The sequence below is a fragment of the Panthera leo genome, chromosome C1 (genome assembly GCF_018350215.1).
Source record: "Panthera leo isolate Ple1 chromosome C1, P.leo_Ple1_pat1.1, whole genome shotgun sequence".
Taxonomy (NCBI): domain Eukaryota; kingdom Metazoa; phylum Chordata; class Mammalia; order Carnivora; family Felidae; genus Panthera; species Panthera leo.
The window spans coordinates 175602666-175618926 of NC_056686.1; the positions used below are offsets into that span (position 1 = coordinate 175602666).

Sequence of the window (16261 nt, forward strand, 5' to 3'; positions counted from 1 at the left end):
CTCGCCTGCTCATTCTGTGTTTCTCTCAAAAAAAAAAAAAAAAAAAGACAAGAAAAAGAAATAAAACTGTTTATTCACAGACAGACAAAATAATTTTCTATGTAAAAAATCCTGAAGTAGCTACAAAAATATTTCTAGAACCAATAAGTGAGTTTAGTAAGGTCAGAAAACACAAGATTAATTTACAAAATCGACCATATTTCCATATACTAGCAATGATCAATTGGAAAGTAAAATATCAACCAAAAACTACCATTTACAATGCCACCAAAAACCATAAAATATCTAGGCATAAATAGGTGCAAAGGTATGAATTGCTAAATAGGTACAAGCTATGTATATGGAAAAACAGAAAATACTGATGACATAAGTAAAAAAGACCTAAGTCAATGGAAATATACACTGTGATTATGGAATTGAAGACTCAATATTGGCAATACGTCAATTCTTAATCTTGTTCAGGATCTATAGATTCAAAGCAATTCTAATCAAAATCCCAGTAGAGGTTTTGGTAAAGATCAACAAGTTGGTTTTAAAATATATATGGAAAAGCAAAGAAATTACAATAGCCAAGACAATGTAAAAAAATTTTTTAACATTTATTTACTATTGAGAGACAGAGCATGAGCATGGGAGGGGCAGAGAGAGGGGGAGACACAGAATCTGAAGCAGGCTCCAGGCTCTGAGCTGTCAGCACAGAGCCCAACACGGGGCTCAAACTCAGAAACCGTGACATCATGACCTGAGCCGAAGTTAGATGCTTAACTGACTGAGCCACCCAGGCAACCCCAAGATGATTTTAATAAAGAAGAATAAAATTAGAGAACTCATCTTATAGCAAGGCCACTTCAAGTCTTGCTGTAGACCTACAGTAATCAAGACAGTGGGACACAAGGAGAAGGTGTAGTGTTTACTCCTGAGCAGCTCTAGGTGTTAGTTTCTGCAACTGTCTTCTGCCACTGATGACTGTTCTTCTCTCTTCCTTTGGGGTAGTAAGAGGGAGAGGATGCAGTCTGAGTGGTTTCTGAAGAAGAAAGAACAGGGTGGTACCAGAGGAAGTATATTTAGATTAATGGAATAAAATTGAGAGTCAGTAATAGATTCACATGTATATGAACAATTGATTTTTTACAAGATTTTAAAGGTAATTCAGAATACAGATAGCTTTCAACAAATGGTACTGGAACATTTGGATATCCATACCAAAAAAAAAAAGAAGAAGCTTGATTCATACTTCATGCCCATTACAAAAAACTGACTCAAAATGAATTATAAGACAAATGTGAAATCTCAAACTATTACATTTCTAGAAAAAATAAGTTGAAAATTGGACTTAATTAAAATTAAGACCTTGAACTCTTTGAAAGACATTTTTAAGAATGAAAAAGTAAACCTTAAACCGGGAGAAACTATTTGCAAATCACATATTTGACACAGGTCTTGTATTCAGAATATATATTAAAAAAAAAAAACACTCAAAACTCAATAATAAGACACATACAACCCAACGTAAAATAAACAAAAGATTAGAGTAGGCACAATACCAAAAAAGATATACAGATGACCTATAAAAATATGGAAAAATATATTGGACATCACTATCCATTAAAGAAATGCAAATTAAACCACAATGGCATACTACCACATACTTATTAGAATTGCTAATAGAAACAATAAATGGCTATAAATAAGTAATAAATGGCTAAAATAAAAAATAATATCAATTGTTGACAAGGATGCTGAGCAAGTGGACTCTCATACATTGCTGGTAAGAACATAAAATGTTACAGCCACTTTGGAAAATGGTTTCTTATAAGGTTAAAGACACAATTACCATATAACCTAGCAAATACAACAACGAAATATTTACTCAAGTGAAATGAAATCTACACTCACACAAAAACCTTTTTGTGAATATTTACAGAAGCTTTATTTGTAATCACCTAAAACTGAAAATAACCCAAATCTCACTCAACTAGCAATACATAAATAAGCTATATTACATTCATACAATGAAATATGACTCATCAATAAAAAAAAACACTTTACTGATACACACAACATCATGAGTAAATCTTAAATGTCTTTTCTAAGTGAAAGAAGGCAGACTCAAAAGACTATATGAACAAGTCCATTTATGGGACATTCTTCAAAGGCAAAACTAGGACAAAAAATAGACAAGTGGTTGCCACAAGCTGGTGATGGAGCGCAGGGAATTCACTAGAGTAAACGAACTTTTGTGTATCTTGATTGAAGTGGTCATATGACTACACACATTTGTTTAAATTCATAGGACAGGCCACTAAAAATTGTAAAATTATACTTTAATTTTTTAATAAAAAAAGTAATGATTGTCTATAGAGTGAGGTGGGAAATAAAATGGAAAAAGCAGGAATAGAAGCAGCTAAACTTCCCTGAATATAACTTGTTTTGTGTATTTACTTTGGAACCATGTAAATTTTTACATAAATATAAACAAAATTTTAGGGGTACCTGAGTGGCTCAGTCAGTTAGGCCTCTGACTTCGGCTCAGGTCATGATCTCATGGTTCGTGAGTTCAAGCTCCATGTCAGGCTCTGTGCTGATAGCTCGGAGCTTGGAGCCTGCTTTGGAGTCTGTGTCTCCCTCTCTCTCTCTCTGTCCCTCCCATGCTCATGCTCTGTCTCTCTCTCTCTCAGAAAAACATTAAAATTTTTTTTAATAAAAAAAATTTATTTTATTATTTTTTAAATATAATTTATTGTCAAATTGGCTTCCATACAAACCCAGTGCTCATCCCAACTAGTGCCCTCCTCAATGCCCATCACCCACTTTCCTCTCTCCCCCAACCCCCATGAACCCTCAGTTTGTTCTCTGTATTAAGAGTCTCTTATGGTTTGCCTTCCTCCATGGGGGAAGGAAAGGGGAAATAAAAAAATTTTAAGTTGCATAAAGCATTATCTAAAAATCTGTCAAGAGAAACTATTTGAAATTACTTTAAAGCATAGTAATTTAACTCTACACATTTAGTGAGATATTCCCCAAAGGCAAATATAACTCATATTGTTGATAATAGTGTTGGTACTTTTATTCTGAGACTATAAGAATAATGAGGTTAAGTTAAAACCCTATAGTCATGAATTAATTTGGGAACTGTATATGTTCACTTTTGGGTTTTTTGCTTCCATGATGCTTGATGCTTCAGAGATAGAGATAGAGATAGAGATAGAGATAGAGATAGAGATAGAGATAGAGATAGAGATAGCGAGAGAGCTAGAGCAAGAGAGAGAGAGAGAGAGAGAGAGAGAGAGATAGGTAGAGATGGAGATATTGAAACTTGTCTTACCAGGTGGCACGTAGGATTGTGTCCTTAGACACAAGATGAACTTAGATGAACTAGGCCCTAAATTACAGAAGAGCTTTTAAAACTCTAATTCCTGGAAAGTTTATTAATAACTTCTCTTTGAGTATTCCACATCCAAGAAAGTTTCAATGTTAGTTTATGTTTCTTCTTTTAATCCAAGTTATAGTTAAAGTAATCCTTTTAGGGAGCTTCATAACAATCTTACAATGACAGTGCTTATTATTATCCTTATTTTGCAGATGAGGAAACTGAGGCACAGAGCTCTTGAAACTTGCTCAATGAATTAGAACTATCTAGTGAATTAGCAAATCAGAACTATCTCAGATTTGGAAGATAGGATTCCGCATTTTTAGACTAGAATTTACTTATCCTGGGGTGTTGAATATTTCCTATTTACATGAAAGAAGAAACAATGAAATGCCATAGGATTTTTGTTAATGCTGTTGCATTCTGTTTAGTTTATCAATCAGAAACAGATAAACTTTTATGATGAGGACCTTTAATCAGAATTTATAATTTTAAGATCAGAAATAACTAAGCATTAAAAGTAAAAAAGGAGAGAGAGAGAGAGATACTGTAGCGCTCAGAAACAGGGGTTATCACTCCAATAAAGGGCTATAAAATATTACCCCAGCTTCAAATATTTGGTTTCAGGAGGATTTAGTTCTCAGTGAGGACACCCTTTTCCTACCAGTTCCTTTCTGGTTCCTTTCTGGTTCTTTCCTTAATATGTAACCTTCTTCATATATCACAAGGGATATAATATTTAAGTTACTATGCTTAGGAAGTTTATGAAATATTTTATGTTTTTCAAAAAAACAAAATTTGTTAATAAAAGAATTCCTGAATTGAATAAATGAAAGAATGGTTCAGGGTCTTATTAGTCTCATGATAGAAATTTTCACGCCAAGCTAAGATGGCAAAGTAGTAGAAGAACCCTAGGCTTGCCTTATCCCTCAAACACAGCTAAGTATCAAATCATCCTCAATACCTATGAAATCCATCTGAAGACTGACAGAACAAACTGCACAACTAGAGAGAGAGAAGAGGCAACATTGTGGAAGGTAGGAAGTGCAGAGAGATATAGTTTGAGGGAGAAACAGATAACAGGTGCTGTGGAGGGGAAGGAGTGCTGGTCACAGATGGGAGAGAGAGAGAGAAAGAGAGAGAGAGAGAGAAAGAGAGAGAAGCCCACAGGGGATGGCACAAGGAAAACACTTCCCCAAAGCCACTGACTAGGAAAATGAAAGGGGTTGATTTTCACGAATTTTTACAACCAGCTTAAACTCCAAAGACTGGAGTTTTAGAAGTCCGTACTGTAGCAGGTGTGGAGGCTGGCAGAGCAGTGCTCCTGTGGAGAAGGAAGGCAAATAGCCCAAGGGGCAGATGACGTGATCTGAGGATCCCCTGGGATGCACTAGGAGAGAGGGCTCCCTCTTCTTGGAGAGCATCTGGGAGAGGTGGCATTGCCTCTCTGAGGACAAAAGAGCTGGCAGGTTCCATTTCCTTCCCCGCCCCTCAGCACAGGTGCACAGACACCTGCGGAGGATGGCTAACCTGTACACTGATCTCTGACTGTGCTTTACTCCAAATCCACCCCCTTGAGCTTTGGTGCGACTGCCTTTCTGGAACAAACCTGCTATTCTGGAACAACAAACCTACTGCAGGGAGAGCCTCCCTCAAAGGATCAGCACAGGCCCCCACAAAACCAGGTTCCTAAAGAATGGAGTTTTAAAACTCAGCTCGCCTGCCTGAGATAGAGCCCAAAGTGCACTGCACTGCTACATGACCAGACAGCCCGGATGCAGGGTGAAGGCAGGGATCTGAGGGAAACCTGGAACACAGGAGGGAAGACTGTTCACTCTTTTGGGAGGGTTTTCGGACAGGGGCAGGTATGACCTCCCCTCTCCGGGGATGAGGGAAGGGGCTGGCATCATTTCTCTCCCCCATCCCTCAACATAAACTAACTTCAGCAAGCAGCACTGGTGGCTTAAACCACTTACATGAAGCCCCGCCCCCCTGCACTCTGCTGTTGCTTCTTTACTAGGACAAGTATGCCTGAGAACCAGAGAAGTGGGGCCCTCCCCTAGAGGACGAGCACAAACCCCCTCTCCACCTCCCAACCTGCACACATCACATCTACTGACAATAGAGTTCTGCAAAGCTTTAGCTCTAGTGGAGATAGTATCACGTCTCTTTTAACAAACAGACCAGAGAACACCTAGTTAAAATTTGCCACACTCTGGCCAAGGTCCAAACATTCCCCAGTGCAGAAAAGGAGAAACTCTGCAGATGACTAACCTGAGGGAAAGAACAGTCAAAACACAGCAGCAGAGTGCACACAGCACACACCAGGGACATTTCCTGAAGCACCAGGCCCTGGACAGTACATTATCTCTTCTTAATATAGCCATTACTCTCAGTAGCAGGAAACATTACAGGTTTTCCTAACACACGGAAGAAGACAGAGACCCAGACAAAATGCCAAGACAGAGGAATTCATCCCAAAAGAAAGAACAAAAAAGGTCACAGCCAGGGAGCTCATCAAGACAGATATAAGTAATATGCCTGATCCAGAATTTATTGTTTTAATTTTATTTTAATGTTTATTCATTTTTGAGAGAGAGAGAGACACAGCATGAGCAGGGTAGGGGCAGAGAGAGAGAGAGAGAGGGAGACACAGAGAATCCAAAGCAGGCTCCAGGCTCCGAGCTATCAGCACAGAGCCCGATGCATGGCTCAAACTCACAGACCATGAGATAATGACCTGAGCCGAAGTCGGTCGCTTAACTGACTGAGCCACTCAGCTGCCCCAACTGATCCAGAATTTAAAGCAAAAATCGTAAGGCAGCTGAGCTTGAGAAAGGCATAGAAGATACCAGGGAGTCCCTTACCACAAAGATAAAAGACCTAAAACCTCATCATGCCAAAATGAAAAATGCAGTAACTGAGATTTGAAACTGACTGAATGTAATTACCAAAAGGATGGAAGAAACATAGGAACCAATAAGTGAAACAAAGATAAAATTATGGAAAATAATGAAGCTAAAAAGAAGAGGGAAAGAAAAATATTAGATCACAAATATGGAGTTGCTAAGGAACTCAGCAACTCCGTAAAGCATAATAATATTTATATCATCGAAGTCCCAGAAGAAGAGAGAAAAAAAGTGGACAGGTTTATTTGAGAAAATTATAGCTGAAAATTTCCTTAATCTGGGGAAGGAAACAGACATCCAAATCCAGGAGGCACAGAGGACCCCATCGAAATCAACAAAAACAGGCCAACAGATGCAGAAAAAGCATTAGAGAAAGTACAGCATCCATTCTTGATAAAAGCTCTCAAGAAAATAAGGATAGGGGAACATACCTCAATATCATAAAAGACATATACTAAAGACCCACAATTAATATCATTCTCAGTGGGGGAAGAACTGAGAGCTTTTCCTCTACAGTCAGGAACAAAACAGGATGTCCATTCTCACCACCACTGTTATTTAACTTAGTACTGGAAGAACTAGCCTCAGCAATCAGACAACAAAATGAAATAAAAGGCATACAAATTAGCAAGGAAGAGTCAAACTTTCACTATTTCCAGATGACACGATACTCTATATAAAAAACCTGAAGGACTCCACCAAAAAATTGCTGGAACTAATACACAAATTCAGTAAAGTCGCATGATACAAAACCAATATACAGAAATCTGTTGCATTTCTATACACCAATAATGAAGCAGTAGAAAGAGAAATAAAAAAATCAATCCCATTTACAACTGCACCCCAAACCATAGGATACCTAGGAATAAACCTAACCTAAGAAGGGAAAGTTCTGTACCTTGTAAACTATAGAACACTTCGGAAAGAAACTGAAGAAGACACAAAGAAATGGAAAAACATTCCATGCTTATGGATTGGAAGAACAAATAGTGTTAAAATGTCTATACTACTCAAAGCAATCTACACATTTAATGCAATCTGTATCAAAATACTACCAGTGTTTTTCACAGAGCTAGAACAAACAATCCTAAAATTTGTATGGAACCACAAAAGACCCCAGACAGCCAAAGCAATCTGGAAAAAGAAAAGCAAAGGTGGAAACATCATGATTCCAGACTTTAAGCTATGTTACAAAGCTGTATTCATCAAGACTATGTTACTGGCGCAAAAACCGACACATAGATCAATGGACAGAATAGAAACCCCAGAAATGGACCCACAACTACATGGTCAACTAATCTTTGACAAAGCAGGAAAGAATATCCAATGGAAAAAATACAGTCTCTTCAACAACTGATGCTGGGAAACTAAACAGCTACATGCTGAAACTGGACCACTTTCTTACACCATACACACAAAGAAATTCAAAATGGGTGAAAGACCTATGTATGAGACAGGAAACCATCAAAATCCTAGCGGAGAATACAGTCAGCAATCTCTTTGACCTCAGCCATAGCAACTTCTTATTAGACATGTCACTGGAGGCAAGGGAATTAAAAGCAAAAATGAACTATTGGGACTACATCAAAATAAAAAGCTTCTGCACTGCAAGGGAAACCATCAACAAAACAAAAAGGCAACCTACTGAATGGGAGAAAATATTTGGAAATGACATATCATATAAAAGGTTACTATCCAAAATATATAAAGAACTTTTACAACTCAACACCCAAAAAACAAATAATCCAATTAAAAATGGGTAGAAGACATGAACAGACATTCTCCAAAGAAGACATTCAGATGGCCAACAGACACATGAAAAGGTACTCAACATCACTCATCATCAGTGAAATACAAATCAAAACTACAATGAGATATCACCTCATATCTGTCAGAATGGCTAAAATCAAAAACACAAGAAACAAGAGGTGTTGGCGAGGATGCAGAGAAAGAGGAAGCCTCTTGTACTGTTGGTGGGAATGTAAACTGGTCCAGCCACTGTGGAAAACAGTGTGCAGGTTCCTCAAAAAATAAAAAAACCCACAACTACCTACAATCCAGCAATTGCACTACTAGGTATTTACCCAAGGGATACAAAAATACAGATTCAAAGGGGTACATGCACCCCGATGTTTATAGCGGCATTAACGACAACAGCCAAACTATGCAAAGAGCCCAAGTATCCATTGACTGATGCATGGATAAAGAAGACGTGGTATGTGTGCATATATATATAATGTGTGCATATATATATATATATATATATATATATATATATATAATATTAGCTATCAAAAAGAATGAAATCTTGCCATTTGTAACAAAGTGGATGGAGCTAGAGCTAGAGTGTATTATGCTAAGCCAAACAAGTCAGTCAGAGAAAGACAAATAGCATATGATTTCACTCATGTGGAATTTAAGAAATGAAACAGGTGAATATGGGGGGGGTGGTCAGAGAAAGAGAAAGGCAACCATAAAACAGACTCTTAACTATAGAGAACAAACTAAGGGTTGCTGGACACGACAGTGGGTGGGGGGTTGGATTAAATGGGTGACAGATATAAAGGAGGGCACCAGTTGTGATGAGCACTGAGTGTTACATGTAAGTGATGAACCACTAAATTCTACTCCTGAAACTAATATTACCTTATATGTTTACTAAGTGAAATTTAAATAAAAACTTGAAATTACATAAAAAAGAAAGTAAACAAAAAGCAAACAAACAGAAAATGCCGAGATAAAAATTTCTTTAGTTGAACTAAACATTTTAATTAAACCATGTGCCTTATAGAAAAAAAGCCCAGTTACGGGCTTACATTCATAGAGAACCCCACCTAGTTATATTTTATCTTCATCTACATGACTCTAAGTAAAATTACAATTAGTTCAAATATTAGTACCAGTGGTATGATCATAATTTCAGTTATTTGAACAACACAGTCTCCCAAGTTCTAACTGCCTGACTTCATACTCTTTCTCCTCCTCCCTCTTTCCCTGTCCCCTATATATATTCTTCTGCAAAAGCCATCCTCTGCCCCTTCTCTTTTTATTATTACTTATTTTGGGGAAAGCGCAAGTGGGAGAGGGGCAGAGAGAGGGGGACAGAGGATCTGAAGCGGGCTCCGCGTTGACAGGCTGACAGCAGTGAGCCTAACGTGGGGCTTGAACTCACAAACCGCAAGATCATGACCCGAGCCAAAGGCGAACACTCAACTTCGCCACCCAGGTGCCCCTACCCCTTCTTTCAAGAGGCCTAAACCACCAGGCTGGACTGCAGTGGCAGCCATACCTATGATGACAGCAGCATCAGCAGTAAGGCTTTAGTCATCCGGAATTTAATCTCAGCCTTGTGTACTCCACTTCCACTATAAACCATTGGGAGCTATGGACACATATCCATGTGTTGTTTTGTTTTGTTTTCCTAGGGCAAGCCAATAACCACAGCATAGCAGCGCTTTTAATACTAAAACAACAGAACCTACAAGCTAACTTGTAAATTGAACTACCTTGAACTAACTTGTTTGCTTGTTTACATTATGATAATACAAACAGAATTTTCCTGGTAGTTGCTTCACAAAGAAAGAAAAAAAAACCAAGGTAGAGTTACATTGTTACCATAAATAAATTTTTAGTACAGCTTTGTAAAACCTTATTATAGCTAATAGTCAGAACTAGGATAAAAATACCCAGCTATGAAGAGCTCTGCATTATAAAGAAGGCATTCTCTACAAATGTGCTTCACTAATACATCATTTAGATTTTATTTGTTCCTGTTGATTCACTCAGATGGACACATTTCTGCATGTTTTAGAAGCACCTAAATGCAAATTTGGTAACAATAAATGCCTAATCACTTTGAGACTCTTTAGATATTATTTCATAACTTTATTTCATTGACTACCATTCACTGTAGTCTAGCTCACAGAGATGGTTATGTTTAACTTTGCTTCTTCATTAATGTGGAACAGAACTTTTTAAGCACATCCTTAGTCTTTCTTAAAAATTTTTTAGGGGCGCCTGGGTGGCGCAGTCGGTTAAGCGTCCGACTTCAGCCAGGTCACGATCTCGCGGTCTGTGAGTTCGAGCCCCGCATCAGGCTCTGGGCTGATGGCTCAGAGCCTGGAGCCTGTTTCCGATTCTGTGTCTCCCTCTCTCTCTGCCCCTCCCCCGTTCATGCTCTGTCTCTCTCTGTCCCAAAAATAAATAAAAAACGTTGAAAAAAAAATTAAAAAAAAATTTTTTTTAATGTTTATTTATTTCTGAGAGAGAGAGAGAGAGAGCACGAGCAGGGGAGGGGCAGAGAGAGAGGAAGACACAGAATCTGAAGCAGACCCCAGGCTCTGAGCTGTCAGCACAGAGCCAACATGTGGATTGAACTCATGAGCTTTGAGATCATGAGCTGAGCTGAAGTCAGATGCTCAACTGACTGGGCCACCCAGGTGCCCCAAGCATATCCTTAGTCTTTGAGAACATGTGAATATGTGACAGAAGTCATGGAAAAAGCTAAGATAATTTTAACCAACCTTTTTCTTAACTGTCAGACAAGTAAAGATGCATGGGCAGTATAAGAAGCATTTTTCACTGGTGTCATTCACAAGCCACACTGACCCCTACCTAGATTGTAAGATAGTATCACTAATAATGAAGTGTTCAGATCCAGTTAATACAAGAGCAGGGCCGAGACCAGAGTGAGGTGTATGAGATACCTAGAGTGGAAAATCTAAAGAGGTGCTCATTGCAGCACCCTGAGAGTGTGTGCATCCTTAAAATCTGCACCTATGTGTCTCATTTGTCTTACTCCAGTCCCTGCCCTACACAAGATCCCCAAAGTGATGTTGGCTGTAGGAACCAAGGGTGCCCGATCTCCACATTCCATAGCTGAAACTAAACTGCAGAACCAATCTTATCTCTGGTAGAAAGGGTTTACTCATCTTCAGCACAGTGCTTGGGAGACTCAGCCATTTCCCTTAAGTGACGGAGATCAGCCTGGTATGCTTTTCAACTAAGCTAAGACACTGCCTCCTCCCCCACCCCCCACAGTGCCTGTATGATAAGACCCAGGAGTCCCCCTTCCAGATACCAGAGCCCTGCTTATAAACACTAGTCCAAGATCTCAGGCCTTGTCACCTTCTGACAGAATTCCTGATGCAACACACCTACTTAGATTACAGTATTACCTCTTCCTTGATTTTACCTCCTTGTTACTTGACTCTAGAGCCTGGTCCAAATCCCACTCCATGCAATTTCCAGTTCTGTCTGCTGCTGAGACCACCCTCTAGGTGGCTGATGTAGGCTTCTTATAAGTCTGTGGCTCGATGTGTCACCTTTCAATTGGCTTCCAGTAACCCTACCCCAGCAGAGTGAACAGAACTATCTATTTATTGTGACAACCAAAAATGCCTCCAGCCTTAGCCCTGTTGAGAATCACTGGAAGTAGAAGATAGGACCTATCTTCAATAAGGAACAGGCCAAGCATTTTGGAACCTGGTTCTTTCCAATCCATTGGTTCATAAATCTTGCTTGTGTCAAATTCCTTTTTGGGAACTTCTCTTTTTATTATTTTTTAGTTTTTGGGAGAGGGTGCATGTGAGGAGTGGAGAGAGGCAAAGGGAGAGAGAGAATCTTTTTTAAAAATTTTTTAACAGTTTTATTCATTTTTTAGAGACAGAGAGACAGAGCACGAGCAGGGGAGAGGCAGAGAGAGGGGGGGACACAGAATCCAAAGCAGGCTCTAGGCTCTGAGCTGTCAGCACAGAGCCCGACGCGGGGCTGGAACCCATGAACCATGAGATCATGACCTGAGCTGAAGTCGGCCACTTAACTGACTGAGCCACCCAGGAGCCCCAGAGAGAGAGAATCTTGATCTTGCTTGTGTCAAATTCATCTAGGGGAACTTCTCTTTTTATTGTTTTTTATTTTTTGAGAGAGAGAGGGGGTGGGGGGAGAGAGTGTATGTGAGCAGTGGAGAGGGGCAGAGGGAGAGAGAGAGAGAATGTTGATCCCCCGGCCCTGGGATCATGACCTGAGCCAAAATCAAGAGTCAGACACTCAACCAACTGATCCACCCGGGCATTCATCTGGGGGAGCTTCTAACTTACCCTTTTAACACACACTTAAATAGTGTTTACTATGTGTCTTAAACTATTTTAAACACCTGACAAACATTAACTCATTCAATCCTCATAACAACCCTTTGAGTTAGGCACTATTATTATTCCCATTCTACAGATTGGGAAACTGAGGCTTGAGGGGTTAATGACTAATTTACCCAAAGTCACACACATCTAATAAATATAAGCCTAAATTCAAGCTCAGCCCTTTGGGTTATAGGGTAAGTGGTAAACACTATGTTATGCAGCAGACAACCATATCCCATTCCTAAAGATTTGTTTCAGTAAATCTAGGGAAAGAACTGAGATATCTGTATGCAATATGAACAAAATTTTGAGGTGACTTTGTATAGTTAGAAGGGCACCCACCTACTAACTGGTGTTTGAGAACCAAAGCACTATTCCACACCTCATTGGGGAGAGACAGAAAGGAGACTTATGTGGCTAGAAATGTGTGTTATAATATACCAAGAAAGCAAAGAAAAACAGTGGTTGGGGGCACTATTCATTCAAAACCTTGGAAGACAAGGTAATAATACACCTCACTTTCATAAAATAGTCAACAGTGAACTATGTATTGTTAAATGGAATAAAATATATTATGAATGTAGCATCAGAAGAAGAGTAGAATAGCATTAATAAACATGAAATTATCTTGTTAAGTAGATACATGACAGCAATGGACTTAAATGAAGGAAGAACAGCCTTGCTGGTTGCATGGTGAGATACAGATAGTCCTGAACCACCAGTCAGGCAAGACAAATGATACCAGGTAACCCCAAAGTGTGATTTTAAGCAATGCAGTAATTATAGCAGCTGAGGGGGGAAATAGACACGACTGGATATATATGAAAAAATAAGATAAAATGTGAAAGAACTTTGAAAGCAGTTTAGCACCATACTAATATAACTATCACCACTTTGTTTAGTGGTATGTCATCTTAAGTGGCCCCCAGGAATAGAACACACACAACAACAACGAAACCAAAACAACAGAAATATCCAAACCAGGCAGAGCCATAAGCAACAATCCACCACCAAAAGGGAGTGAGCAGCTGTAGACCAATCAGCAGTATTTCTGACTACTCAGTATGGAAATAATTGAGTCAAAGAGTAAACTCAAACCTGAACCAGAACTTCTACTCTGCCAGCCACTGCCATAGAAGGTGGAGTACAAAGAAGCCCAATATACTGAGAACTTGGTTCCTAGCATTATAGAAAAGCTTCACTTTTCCCTGCAAGCACAAATTAAAATCACATCCCATGTGTCAGGAAAGGTGTGTTCCCAGGTTCCCACCATCTCGGCTGTATTAAACCCTAAAAGTGTTGGAGAACCAGCCAGGAGGTGAGTTAAAAGAATGCCAAATTTCAGTTTTTAATTAATATAATATTTGGTAATAAAAATTTTAAAAAATATTATCTGGAGCACCTGGGTGGTTCAGTTGGTTAAGTGTCCGACTTTGGCTCAGGTCATGATCTTATGGTCCATGGGTTTGAGCCCCACATCAGGCTCTGTGCTGACAGCTCAGAACCTGGAGCTTGCTTCTTACTCTATGTCTCCCTCTCTCTCTGATCCTCCCCTGCTCATGCTCTGTCTCTCTCTCTCAAAAACAAGCAAACATTAAAAAAATTTAAAAACTATTATCTTGTGAATATGCCCCTTTTTTCCCCTTCCCCTATGTTCATGTTTCATTTCTTAAATTCCACATATGAGTGAAATCATATGGTATTTATATTTCTCTGACTGACTTATTTCACTTAGCATAATACACCTCACCTCCATCCATGTCATTGCAAATGGCAAGATTTCATTCTTTTTGATAGCTGAGTAATATTCCAGTGTGTGTGTGTGTGTGTGTGTACCATATCTCCTTTATGAATTCATTAGTCAATGGCCATTTAGGCTCTTTCCATAATGTGGCCATTGCTCATAATGCTGTTATAAATATCAGGGTGCATGTGCCTCTTCAAATCAAAATTTTTGTATCCTTTGGGTAAATACGTAGTAGTGAAATTGCTGAATCATAGGGTAGTTCTATTTTTCACTTTTTGAGGAAACTCCATACTGTTTTCCAAAGTGGCTGTACCAGTTTCTGTTCCCACCAACAATGCAAGAGGGTTCTCCTTTCTCCACATCCTCACCAACATCTGTTGTTTCCCATGTTGTTAATTTTAGCCATTTTGACAGGTGTGAGGTGCTGTCTCCTCCTGGTTTTGATTTGTATTTCACTGATGATGAATTATGTTGACCATCTTTTCATGTGTCTGTTAGCCATTTGGATGTCTTCTTTGGAAAAGTGTTCATGTCTTCCGCTCATTTCTTAACTAGATTATTTGTTTTTTGGGTGTTGAGTTTGATAAGTTCTTTATAGATTTTGGATACTAACCTTTTATCAGCTATATCATTTGCAAGTATCTTCTCCCATTCTGTAGGCTGCCTTTTAGTTTTGTTGACTGTTTCCTTTGCTGTGCAAAACTTTTTATCTTGATAAGGTCCTAATAGTTCATTTTTGCTTTGTTTTCCTTGCCTCCAGAGACATGTCTAATAAGAAGTCTCTACAGCCAAGGTCAAAGAGGTTGCTGCCTGTGTTCTCCTCTAGGATTTTGATGGTTTCCTGTCTCACATTTAGGTCTTTCACCTATTTTGAATTCATTTTTGTGTATGGTATATGAAAGTAATCCAGCTTCATTCTTTTGCATGTAGCTGTCTAGTTTTCCCAACACCATTTGTTGAAGAGACTGTATTTTTTCCACTGGATATTCTTTCCTGCTTTGTCGAAGATTAGTTGACCATATAGTTGTGGGTCCATTTCTGGGTTTTCTATCCTGTTCCATTGATCTATGTGTCTGTTTTTGTGCCAGTGCCATACCATCTTGATGACTATAGCTTTATAATGTAGCTTGAAGTCTGAAATTTGATGTCTCCAGCTTTGCTTTGCTTTTTCAAGATTGCTTTGGCTATTGACTGAAATTCCACCAAAAAGTTGCTAAAACTGATACACAAATTCAGCAAAGTCACAGGATACAAAATCAATATACAGAAATATATTGCATTTCTATATACACCAATAATGAAGGAGCAGAAAGAGAAATCACACCAAAATCCATAAGATTTACAACTGTACCAAAAACTATAAAATACCTAGGAATAAACCTAACCTAAGAGGTAAATGTTCTGTGCCTTGTAAACTATAGAACACTTAGGAAAGAAATTGAAGAAGACACAAAAGAATGGAAAAACATTCCATGCTCATGGATTGGAAGAACAAATAGTGTTAAAATGTCTATACTACTCAAAGCAATCTACACATTTAATGCAATCTGTATCAAAATACCACCAGCATTTTTCATAGAGCTAGAACAAACAGTCCTAAAATTTGTATGGAACCAGAATTTCTTTAATATAAGACATTATAATGGAATTTATTAATACTCTCCAGAAGTATGAAAACATTTTACACTCAGCAACATAGAAAGGCTATTCTTAAATATAGACACATGTACACATAGAAAGCTTATAGCTTCAGTTTTACATCTCAATCCCAGGTTGAAAGCAAAACAGAAATATAAACCTTCACCAGCCCAGATCTCAAAAAGCAGTTCTATTTCCCAGTGGGCACAAAGTTCTTAATTAATTTGAGCTCACAAAAGACAAAAAGACCAAAAAACTGGATTCTCTTTCATCTCTCTTCTAATAGAGACTAGATCTCCATCATGCAACAGGTATCTTCAAATGTTTATACCATAAACTCAAATTCCCAATCACTGCTGCTACCAATGTATAATAACTTACCAGACATGCATTAATTAGAAACAAAAACAAATTTTAAAAAATCAGTAAAAAGTAAAAGTAGACAGTTAACTTAGTTCTA

The 16261-nt window shown here is 38.5% G+C and overlaps 1 pseudogene; it reads left to right on the forward strand.

The window, feature by feature from the left end:
- The first annotated feature begins 839 nt into the window (after window positions 1-839).
- On the forward strand, window positions 840-1022 carry LOC122228878 (annotated as a pseudogene).
- Window positions 1023-16261: the final 15239 nt, after the last annotated feature.